General features: G+C 36.5%; 1 protein-coding gene across 1 annotated transcript in view; it reads right to left on the reverse strand.

The window, feature by feature from the left end:
• Window positions 1-13,334, reverse strand: part of SEMA3C (semaphorin 3C) — a 175,066-nt gene that overhangs the window by 24,744 nt on the left and 136,988 nt on the right. The gene's annotated exons all lie outside the window — the stretch shown is intronic.

Here is a 13,334-nt window from a genome sequence, read left to right on the forward strand (position 1 = left end):
ATAAGATTACTGGATTAGAATTTAAAATATTAATCTGACATCATATAAACATTATTTAAGCATTAATTATGCCACTCTATGAATCATATATATTTTAGGTTGAAAAGAAACCTGTTGAGATTTAGCAATGTGGGATTAAAGCACATTTTTGAGTGATTTGATCAAGTAACAATACATTTCTTCCAAAAATATGTTTCTAATGAAATAATGAATGAGATCATCCTGATCACCAAGGCCTTATTCTTCAATGTATGAGCGTGAACTTGTGAATTTCAATTTGGAAAGGTACATGACCACAGACACTGAAACACTTTGTAATTCTGTTGACAAATGTCCATGAGAAGAGTTAACTTGAACTGAGTTGGACAGGACTTTGCAACTAAGAATCACATAGTGATGAACACCACAAACCACACATCTCACATCGCAAATTGTCCTCTTTTCCACATAAAAGGTCCTCTTCATGCTTATAGTTTCTATTTTATGAACCTAATTAAAAGACTCAAACTAATTCTTAATGAAAAATAAACTGTACTTTAAAAGGGTACCAATTAAAATATTAAAACCTACTAAATTTTTTTTAAAAAGTTTATATACACAAGAACAAGATTTGAAGATTTTTCCAGAACAATCCTTAAATCTTGTGAGGATACAAAGTATCTGATCTTACAAGCACCTGCTCTTATAAGTTTCAAACTACATCCCATAACTTAAAACCAATTCTTCGGCCAAACTCAAAAATAAGCAGCAATACCAAAGCTTTGCAGGCTCTAGGTGTAATTAAAAAAATTTAAAATTTTTAAATTGATTAGCTTCCTTAGAATGAGCCATGGTACCAATCTGTACTATTCTCCTGGAAGGTAAGTCATGAGATTATATGTTGGAAGTGAAAAAAATACTTGAGGATGCCATGTAGAAAGGTCATAATTGAAAACTGATGAATGTGGGTGAAGGTGTTTCCCAATTTCTATTTAGAGTTTATCACCAAGAACAGTGGAAACTTCGCAGGAATAGAACATGACAAAAAGAAATCCTGGAAATGAAAAGAGTTAGGGCAGGGTGTGTGTGTGTGTGTGTGTGTGTGTGTGTGTGTGTGTGTGTGTGATGGATGAGGGTGTAAAAACATCTTTGTTTTAGGTCCTGTTATCAGAAAGGTCATACTTTTTATTTTTTAAGAAGTCACAACAGAGTTTATGGGTCCCCGCTGCAGCTTGTAGGGATCACTGCCATTCCACATGACAGCAGTGGCCTCTTCCCGAGGAGAGACTGAGCAGAAACTGTTTAACCATAATCCCAGACAAAACTACATGAAAGGAGATCTTGATTACAGGGGTTCCCAAAGATAAAACTATCAACCATGAAAATGATTAATTAAGTATTCTCAAATGGGACAACTGGCTCTTTTTACCCAATGTCTTAACTTTATATGAGAGAAAATTTTATATAGATCATTATTTCTTCTAAAAGAAGCCACAGCAAACATACTTTATTCATGCCATTTATAAAATACTAGAGGCCTGGTGCACGAAATTCGTGCACGGGGGGGTGGGGGGCAAGGGGAGTGGGTGTTCCTCAGCCCAGCCTGCACCCTCTCCAATCTGGGACCCCTCGAGGGATGTCTGACTGCCCGTTTAGGCCCGATCCTACCAGGCAGTCGGACATCCCTCTCACAATCCAGGACTGCTGGCTCCCAACTGCTCGCCTGCCTGCCTTCCTGATTGACCCTAACCGCTTCTGCCTGTTAGCCTGATCACCCCCTAACCACTCCCCTGCCAGCTTGATTGATGTCTAACTGCTCCCCTGCCAGCCTGTTTGCCCCCTAACTGTCCTCCCCTGCAGGCCTGGGTTCCCCCCAACTGTCCTTCCCTGCAGGCCCGGTCGTCCCCAACTTCCCTCCTCTGCCAGCCTGGTCACCCCTAACTGCCCTCCCTGCAGTCTTGATTGCCTCCAACTGCCCTCCCTCGCAGGCCTGGTCCCTCCCAACTGCCCTCCCCTGCTGGCCATCTTGTGGTGGCCATCTTGTGTCCACATGGGGGCAGCCATCTTTGACCACATTGGGGCAGCCATCTTGTGTGTTGGAGTGATGGTCAATTTGCATATTACTCTTTTATTAGATAGGATAGAAGCCTGGTGCACAGGTGGGGGCCAGCTGGTTTGCCCTGAAGGGTGTCCTGGATCAGGGTTGGGGTTCCTTTGGGGCATGGGGCGGCCTGGGCAAGGGGTTTGTGGTAGTTTGCAGGCCGGCCACACCCCCTCGCCAGGGGGGGTCCTGGTATCTGGGATTTATTTATCTCCTATAATTGAAACTTTGTAGCCTTGAGCGGAGCCAAGCCTCCTGCTCGCTCCATGGCTGCAGCCATTTCTGTTGGGATTTATTTATCTTCTGTAATTGAAACTTTGTAGCCTTGAATGGAGGCCTGGGCCGGCCAGGGTGTGCAGAAAGCTTGGCTTCCTCCATTGCCGGGGAAACCCAAGCCTCCTGCTCGCTCCGTGGCTGCAGCCATCTTGGTTGGGTTAATTTGCATCCTTGCTCCTGATTGGCTGATGGGTGTGGCTTGTGGGTATAGCAGAGTGATGGTTAATTTGCATATTACTCTTTTATTAGATGGGATTGCAAAAATAGCAGCTATACAAATGGTCTAAAAAAAGGCAATGTAAAACTTGCTTTTTACTTATTTGTAATCAAAACCGGAGCACCCCTTTTTATTGCTTGTCTTCCTTTTAGATTTGTTTGCTGCTAATGATAAGTAAATTTCCATTTTATTTTAATACCATTAAAGGAAAATACATATATTTTTTATCAAGTAAAACTAAATGTGAAGTTATGTGGAACTCTTGCAAAAATATAAGTATATTTAAGTATTGGTAGCAATACTGAAAGTGAAGTTTAAATAAAATCATAGAAATGCAAGATCCACATACAGAAACAAATATTTATTGGATGCCCATTATGTGAGTGGCTCAATGATAAAAATGTATCATTTAAATCTGCCTTTCAAGAAAAGAATATCCATTCTAATTCTTTTACTTTTCCACATTTAGACTTGTATTGGTACTTCAGGAACTTGCATTTCTGCAGGGCTCTTTATTACACTTATTAAATTTTAATCACAATTAAATTTTAATCAAATTTAATTTAATCACTGATTAAATTTTAACACATTGGTTCTTATTATAATTACACATATTAGAAGTTCTTTATGCATAAATTAGAATAGTCATTCAAATTTGTGGTTTTAAATATGAATGAAAGAGGTTTAAAAAGTCCCTGTATTATTGTTAATCATCACTATTAATAATGGTTAACCCAGGTTTATGAGACATTCAACTTATATAGTTTAGGGCAGGGGTGGGCAAACTTTTTGACTTGAGGACCACAATGGGTTCTTAAACTGGACCGGAGGGCCGGAACAAAAGCATGGATGGAGTGTTTGTGTGAACTAATATAAATTCAAAGTAAACATCATTACATAAAAGGGTACGGTCTTTTTTTTATTTATTTCAATAGTTTTATTCATTTCAAACATTTTAACAAGAAGAATGTAAATACTAATTATTATAATTTGAAACTTCAAAAAATGGAGGAATCATAGCACAATAACATACCTTATATTGAAGATGGCAAAGGCAAAATAAAATTGCCTAACAAAGGAAAGGTACAAAAGCCTTTCAAATTAAACTTACATATAATAAAATAATTTAAAACTAAAACAAATAGAAAAGAACAAAATGTGTAAACAGTAAATTAAACATTTTCTTTAGTGCAACTTCCAAATTATGCCCGGGACATAGATGTAGATGGCAATGTAGACTGGGTTGAAAGGTTTTTGGTCTTTAAAACATCAACTTCAGTGGGAACAGTGTTGTTGGTCTCCTTTTTAGCTAATGCTCTGATACTGTGCTCTCCAGGGGCGTGTCTCCCTACATCACCAAGATAACGTGTCTACGCATTCCCAGGGTGATATCGGGGGACGCGTCCGCGGGCATTACAAGGAGCCTCTGGAAGATTGAGAGGTTGTTCCTTCTACTGAATGGGCGGATATAAATCCGCCCACTCAGAAGAAGGAGTTGCAGCCGTGTTTCCCGACATTGCCATGTTAACACTGCTGCTGGTGAAGGAGCAGAGGGGAGAGCAAGAGAACCCTCTGCTCTTTCGGCTCCGTGGGCTGGATAGAACAGCCGAACGGGCCGGATCCGGCCTGTGGGCCGTAGTTTGCCCACGGCTGGTTTAGGGGGACTTTCTTTAAGTAAAATAATACAAAAAACAGTTGTTTGAGTCTTTCCCAATAGGTAAAAATGAGACACTTTAAAACTATGATAAATCCACCACTGATAATTAGCCTAATTTTCTAAAAAAAAAAAAAAAAAAAAAAAAGATTCTATAACATTGGACATATTCTTTGTAATATATTCTTTAAATGATATATTTGTATGATATATTCTTTAAATCAAATAAGTTCTGGTTATCCAATATCTACAATATCTTATTACTACAATTTTATCATTCAAGATCACTCTTAAAAAATGTTTTTATTGATTTTAGCGAGAGAAGAAGGGAGAAACTTCTCCATTGGCTGCCTCCTGCATGCCCCCCTACTGGGTGGGGATCAGGCCTGCTACCCTGGCATGTGCCCTGACCAGGAATTGAACGTATGACCTTTCAGTGCATGGGGCGATGCTCAACCAACTGATCCACACTGGCCAGGGCAAGATCACTCTTTCAAGTGCCAGCAAAATGTTGGAATATTTATTTTTCAATTGAGTATAAGCAGATCTACCTCTTTGTTTTGTTTATTCATTGGACTTTCTTCTACCCCTACCAAGATTATACTCATTCTGTTTTTCACATCCCTCCAAGTTTATCTTTCTACGCTCTATACTTTTTCTCTGTTCTAAGCATGATCACTCTCTTCAGGCATACTTTATTCAAATTAAAATCCAAATCACATTCGCTGTTTCTTTGGATACACTGTAGTTTGGCATTATTGCATTTAAAAGTGGTGCTCAGAATTATACAGTTGTGTGTTTGTTACGATGATGCCAGATCTCAGTACAACTGGAATATTGAAGACATAGCAATAGTTCTAGTAGTCAATCACCAACTAGGTGACTACACGGAATCTCTAGGACTTGGTGCCTCAGAAACAAATACCCTAACTCTGGTGTTCACCATTTCCAAGCTCCACTTTGGGTGTCTTTATATTTCTGCTCCTGTTACAAACTGCCTGATGCCCACAAGCTCCAATTCAGATTCTCATGAGACAGATTTAATTTGGTTCAACTTACTCATGACTAAAGCACATTATAATCCAATACTCAGTGGACAGTTCAGTTGTCAAATGCTTAAGTAACATTTAAATCTGTTGCAGTGCTGGGAAAGAGTCATATATGGAATTACCCATAACTCGTCCCTAATGAGATGGTTTCTTTCAAAAAGCAGTCCTGGTAGACACGTATAGTTTTCTTTTGAAAACAGACTCAAATCCTTCACTTCCCTATATAGGAAATACTTTTGGCATATCCTTGGACTGTATTATCCACTACTATGTAAATAAAGAGATTTGAATTATCTTCCATCCATTTTCGCTCACTGATTCAACGTAATATTATTGAACACTTCCAGTGTGTCAGCCATTATGTCAATTATGTATGCAGTGATAAACAGGCATAGTGCTCAAGATTTCAGTTGAGGATTTATGGGTTTTTTTAGTATCAGGTGTGTTCCCATTAATATGTTAGTCACTAAAAAATATGCATTTTAGAATGTCCATCAAACTCCCAATTCCTTATGTCTATATAAAGCTGTCTCTGTGTCCTTTAGTTTGAAGATGATAATGTAGTTATCAAATGTCTTTCTTCTGGGGGTAGTAAGAATGGCATTCCTTGAATGTACTCACAACATGAATCATTTTTATTGCACTGTGGAATTGGGATATCGTTTTTAATTCCTTGGGAAAAGCATCATACCGACAACAGAGTTACAGTGAAGCAGATTATCGTCCTGTTTTCCTTAAACCTCAGTTTGCTTGGGTGTACAATGTAAATGATAATTATACCTTTTGTGATGGATACCTGTTACCAAGGCTTACCTAGAATCACCTCCCCTTCTTTTGGTAATAACATGCTGAGACATTCGGGAAACAACCCCTTTTCATTTATGTCTGCATAGCTGAGGAATGGTGTAACACCTTCCAGCTCAGGGAGACACACAGGACTGGGGCTGGCCCTAAAGGGCATTCCTCTGCCTGTGATTCATGCAGGAGTGAGCACAGCACAAGTCAGGGCCCAGGGCTCCCTGAGAGTTAGATAAGCGGAAACCTCTTTCTTTCTGAGTTCAGGGCTGTTAAAGACATAAATCTGAAGATGTGGGAGCCATCCTTGTTGCCATATGCTGAGGATTTATGTTGTGAATATACTCAAGGAATGCCATTCTCACCACCCCCAGAAGGAAGACATTTAATAACTACATTTTCATCTTCAAATTAAAGGATACAGAGATGGCTTTATGAAGACATATGTAATCGGGAGTTTCACTGACATTCTAACATGCATATCTTTCAATGACTAACATTTTAATGGGAGCACACATAAATTCCTGACATCATTTTAGCACAGATTCAACTATGCCTGAGGCTGCGTCCTGCATTACCCAGTGAACACACAAAAAGAAAAAAAAACACACACACATTTTTTTTTAAAACTAGTTTGAGTAAGGTGTATGGGGTCACTTTCAGTTGAAATAATTCTGATTAATAAAAACTACATGAATAATACATGGAAATAGCTTAGCATGATGTCTGCAACATATTATGTCCTCCATAAGTGCAAGTTATTTTTTATTTGTAGTTTGGCCACTTACTAAACTTTTACATTATTGGAGTCACCATTTTTTAAATTCAATTTTCTCATCTATTCGGTATAGATAATAGGCATACCTTGAATACATTCAAGCATTGTTACATAAATCAAGCAAGATGAATCTTATGTGTTTTGCATAATGTAAACCTACACACAAAGATAACACAGTAAGCTCACCAAGCCACATTAGTGATTTTAATTATCTTTTGTTTCATTGAATTTTTAAAGAAATTCCCAAACAAGCTTCTTTTCTATTTTATGCCAACTAAGATTTTTCTTTCTAATATAAGGAGCATAGCAATATTATCCTTAAACCTTTCCACTGTCTCCAGACAAGAGAACAGCTTGTATTTATAGCACAGCAAGTGCTGGCTGTCTCAAACAAGTGATCAAACACAGCTCATTACCCAGCGGGTCATTCCAATAGTCATTTGTATATCTAATCTGCTGAGCCTCACTTAAACTATAGTCCTTAGGGGGTTTCCCTAGACAAAATTATAATGAAAAGCTTCAAATATGAAAATCAATGTTTACATGTGATTAATAAAATTATAAATATATCCACTTAATCTGCAAAGATTAAAATAATGATAAAACATAGAATTGGCATGGATATAAGGAAATAGGTGTTTTAAAACACTTTGGGTGGAAATATAATCAGAAAAATCTTTCTGGTGGGCAATAATGCAGCTGGCCATGATGGACTAACTAATGCCAGAATAGCCTAACTGCAGTTAACAACTATAAAACTGGACAAACCATATGAGGTAATTCTTTCTAGGAAATGAATAACAGCACAAGATTAAAATAAGGGAAACTCATATGAAAATCTCTATGATCACTCAACTATCTGCTTGGGAATAATTTCCCAACAGAGGTGTAGAAAGCTGGTGTGCAAATAGTGCACAGTGGTCCTACTGAGATGAGGAAAATTTGGGGGCAGCAGAAACGAATGAATTCTGTGGCACATGATATCAAAGAGATGGAGCTGCCGAGAAAGTGGGTTCCAAAGTCCCTGTAGAAATCTGCTCTGAGTCTGTAGCAGATACCTGGCCTATATATTTGCAGGATAAAATCACTCAAGGTTTAACAGACTGCAGCTGCTATAATGAGAAGGGAAGAGACAAATTATAGGTTCAGCAGTTCTGAGGAAGAGCAATGCTTGGTGAAGTTGGGAGTTCTGACCCTACCACGGTGGAAAGACCTCATTAGCACCTTGTTAAAACTTTAGGCGTTCAGTTGACACAAGAAAGGCTGAGCCTAGAAAAGTAAGTGCCACATTCTAGAGTAAGACTTACGTTAAGCCTATCCTAACAAACCCTGAAACCAAGATCTGGTAAGACGTACCAGGGAGAAAGTTTGGTCTTTAAACTAAAGTACAAAACTGAAATACAATACTAACTCCATAGACTTAGTAGTAGAGATTGAAAGAAGAAAAAGTCAATGAACTTGAAGCCAAAGAAACAGAAATTACCCAGTTGTAAGAACACAGAGAAAAAAAGGTTGAAGAAAGTGAAAAGGTTTTTTAGGGCATGTGTGACATTATCAAATAATTCGAACTATGAAAGGAAAATAAGAATATATTGAGGAAGAAAAAGTATATGATGAAATAATGGCTGAAAACTTCCCCAATTTGATTTAAAAATGCTATGTTGAAGATGTAGGAATTCAGTGAAACCCAAGCTGAATATATATATATATATATATATATATATATATATATATATATATAGAACCATACCTAAGCACATTCTATTAAAACTTCTGAAAACAAAAAAATGTAGGAAAAAAGACTTTGAAAGCAGCCAGAGAAAAAAAGACATGTCATAAGAACAAGAAATATAATTATTGCTGACTTTTTATTAGAAACAATGGAGGCTAGAAGATAATGGAATGACATTTTTTAAATGCTGTGGGGGAAAAGAATTAATCCAGAATTCTCTATGCAGGAGAAATATTTTTTAAGAAAATGAAGATGAAATAAAGTATTTTTTAGACAAATAAAAAATGGAAAATTTTTGCCAGCAGATCTCCTGCATTTGAAGAAATACTAAAGGATGTTTTTAGTCTGAGAGTAAATAATACAAAATGGAAACTTGGGTTTATAGTAGAGTAAAGAGAACCAGACATGACCCTCTTTCCATCAGAGCTGGTTGATTGTTTTGCAGATATGTTTTGTAACTGCTTCAGCCCATTGCAAACATAAGAAAAAGTGACATAAGGACAAAGGTGATTCCTACTTCCTGCTAAGGAGAACAGAGGCAAAAACTCAAAGAAAGGAGCTGGGGCCCTTGTCAAACCACATCTAAAACCATCCTGTTATTGTGATTTCCAGTTATGTGAACTAATAAATCTTTAAGAAAAAGTAAACAAACAATGACATTTCTGAGAATTTTAAGTGAAGGTAAAATAAAACACCACCCACCCCCACTCAAAAATAACCTAGCAGAGCTACTTGTGATGTATTACGAAGTGAAAAAAAAAAGTCAGTATTTAAGTATAATCCTTCTACGTGAAAAGGGAACTATACTCTATTTTAAATTCAGGAATATTATCTTTTATCTGCAATTCTAAATTTCAAAAAGTGTTGCATTTTGTTTTGTGTTTTTTTTTTTTTTTTTTTTTTTTAATTTTCTTGAGAGATAAAACCTATCCTGACTTGAACTTATTTGGCCACAAAACCTGACCTGCACTTACTTGACACTATTTATGGTCTTTATTTATTATACTTGGTTTGAAGATTTCTATCTGCAGAAATAGTACTGTTCATTTCAGGGGGTGTGGCCGAAGGTTCTGAAGCCATTTTATCTAATATATATGCACATATTATCTTTTCACTTTCAAATACTTCTGAGTCCCAAAAGACATTTAGTTTCAAATAAAAGAATATAAACAAGGATTGCTTTTCTTTACATTTTCTTTTTTTCCATTATTTTCCATATTTAAAACATAAGCATATTTAATTTAAACAACAAAAATAATAATTTAAGAAATATAATTAAGCAAAACTATAGCTAGAAATCATGTTCTAGTTAAAACTAACATGATAAAAAAGAAAGTAAATACTCAAAGCAGATCTACTAAAGCTACTTGGCTAATTCCGGACACTGCCGTCGAGCCTTCCTAACAGCATTTATATTAGAAGGGAGACAGCCAGTCAGTACTATTCCCCCATATGCTGAACACTGGGTGTGCATGTAACTGTGCTCCATGATGCTTTTCTTTCTGCAGTTAGCTCTCAGGAATAGATATCCACTGTTAATTAACAGCCCAGTCAATGGCAGTTCATACATCACTATTGAAAAAATATATACCTACTCTCCCAAACCTACAATAGTATCATCTATTTTCATTTTATCCATTCTGGTTTTACACTTGCAAATGGTGTGCACTTGAGCAAACCTGCCTCCTGCAATACACTTTATTTCTTTATAAAATGTGGATATAGTTTTTGCCTTACATACCTGACAAGGCTGTTCAAGATCAAAGGAGAGCACATATGTGAACCTTCCTTGTAAACTTTATAGACAGTATAATTAACTTTACTTTCACAGTCTGAAATTGTCCTTCCATATTCCCACTCTTGACCTCCGACAAATTATTTGCTATTCTTACATATCAGTTCTTTACTTTTATCTGTAATTTCCAAACAAATGAAATGCCTCCTGAACATTACCAGCAGACCCATCTACAATCTGTCATTACATTTTTTCCTCTCAGTTTTTCTTACTGTAGTGTACTCAAATTTAATAGTATAGAATAATTAGGTACATATTATTTTTTGCGTGTTTCCTTCCACAAGAAAATGAACTCTATGAAAAAGAGTGCTTATGTCTAGTGAAAAGAATAGCATGAGGATTCTTAATAGAAATTAGAAAATATTTATGAATGCATGTACACACACATATATATTTATATTCAAGGTTATGTATGATTGATTTTAATACATATATATCTACTATATAGGTACATGTGTATATGTACCTGCCAAATGCTTACTAATTTCTAGGCAGTACACTCAGGGTTTTACATACATCATCTCTTTTAACCTTTAAAACAAGGCCATAAAATAGTACAATTAAGGGAACTAGGGTTAAAGATCTTATATCATTTGCTCAAGGTCATAGAACTATTAAGTGATAGAGGACAAGATTTAGACCTAGGTCCTTTGAATGTCAAACTACGTTCCCTAATTCTTACCCTAGAACAGTGGTTCTCAACCTTTCTAATGCTGCAAGAACCGCTGCTGTAGAGCCTAAGACCATCGGAAAACACAGATATTTACATTACGATTCATAACAGTAGCCAAATTACAGTTATGAAGTAGCAACGAAAATAATTTCATGGTTGGGGGTCACCACAACATGAGGAACTGTATTAAAGGGTTGCGGCATTAGAAAGGTTGAGAACCACTGCCCTAGAATATACCCAAGGATAACTTATTATAAATATTCTAATAAGTTATTCTGTATTTAAAAAGGTTTGGGAGAAATCCCAACCAAAATAATAATTGGTTTTTATGAGGATAATGTCTGTAAATTTTAATTTGCCATGTCACACTGCCATATGTATATGTAGAATTTTATAGGTAAGCACACACATGCTTATAACTATTACTGCTGTAGAAAGTTTTAAATTTAGACATTTAATAGGTAGGTTGAAAAGTAGACGTGTAGGGCAAAGTTGAAACAAAAATCTTAAGGCCAATTACTAATGGCAATTATACAAGGAGTGACTAAATTTTAAGTTTTGATTTGGTTGAAGCTTATCAAAAAAATCAGAAAACAGCAAAATGTGCCAATTAAAAATTTTGACCTAATTATTTATTCAACTGTCCTCATGAAATACATCTGCTATAGCTAATGTACCAAAATGTGTTTAGTAAGTTTACAATGTAATATGTTTGTTTATTCTGGTTCTATAAACTAATTTTATCTGTAAGGTTTAAGAAAAACATATAATTCAATATCAAGACTAAGTGATATTCTATTAACATACAGATTACTATGGTTATTTCCTGGTGATATAGATAAAGAATACTCAAATAGGATCTCAGAAGTCACTAAAATTAATTGTTTTATAATTTAGTAAATTACTAAAATGTACATATTACTTTTCAGTATTCCTTAGTGCCGTGGTCGGCAAACTGTGTCTCACGAGCCACATGAGGCTCTTTGGCCCCTTGAGTGTGGCTCTTCCACAAAATACCTTGGCCTGGGCGAGTTTATTTTGAAGCAGTGGCATTAGAAGAAGTTTAAGTTTAAAAAAATTGGCTCTCAAAAGAAATTTCAATTGTTGTACTGTTGATATTTGGCTCTGTTGACTAATGAGTTTGCCAACCACTGCCTTAGTGCATTATATCATGAATCTTTTACTTACATTTTCAAAACAAAAAAATGGACTTACTTTAAATAATGCAGGTATATGTCCTATGTAAGGTTTTACTGAAGCAATACAGGATGCAACAATTAAATTTCCGAAGATGCAAAATTGAGGTTAATGCTTTCTATTTAACCCTTTATCATTTGGGGAAGAATTACTGAGTTAATAAATTTTATGCTCACAAACTTACTGTTTTCCTGTACCATTTTTTAATGAGATACGCTGTTTTGCATTTGTTTTCAAAATTTAAACCACATACAGAAACCGGCCTGGAACATCCACCTAAGTTGCTGGGTGCTCAGGGAGAGAGAGAAGGGCACCCCCTCCCCACCTGCTTCATTGGTCACCTCCCTACCCACCACTGATTTGCCCATGTTAATCCCTTCCTACTGCCTCCTGTTCACATCTCATTTTTTCCCCTGGAGTGGCTGTTCTCCTCTCAAACGTTGCTGGCCAGTTAGAATACAGGATAATGAGGCAATCTGCTTATTACAAGGACACTCAGACAAAACTACCACATCTGACAATCTCACCACTGCTCCTGTCCTGCTGGCCACTCTCTTTTCTCGAGGTCATTCTGATGTTATTTCCTCTTATTCTCCTGTTACTTTCATGATCACTCTTTCTCCATCTTCTTGGTAAATACGTTTTATTTTCCTACCCCTTAAAGTGAGCTCCCCAGAGTAAAATTCTTATCTGCATAGTCTCCTAGAGTGACCTCAAAGAATTGTCATGGATTCAGCTAACACCTCCATTGCCAGTGACTCCCCTATCTACATCTCCAGGACAGCCCTCTCTACTAAACTGTTATCCATAATAACACCCTCTTGGAATTATCCATATCAATGGTCTAACAAATTTTTAACTCCATGTGAGACAGACATGGTATTGAATTTAATTACTGTTCCTAATAGCTTCTCAACCTAAGAAAGCCATTTAACCTCTGAAAACCTTAATTTATACAACTGCAAAATGGTGTCAATAATTCTATCTTATTGGGTTGCTGTGAGGTTTCAATGAGATAATGTATCTTAGGTAATAAATTCAGGCTCTGATGAATAACAGGATAGGTGTGCCATTCAAAAGGGAATTCA

Source organism: Plecotus auritus, assembly GCF_963455305.1.
Source record: "Plecotus auritus genome assembly, chromosome: 4".
Taxonomy (NCBI): Eukaryota; Metazoa; Chordata; class Mammalia; order Chiroptera; family Vespertilionidae; genus Plecotus; species Plecotus auritus.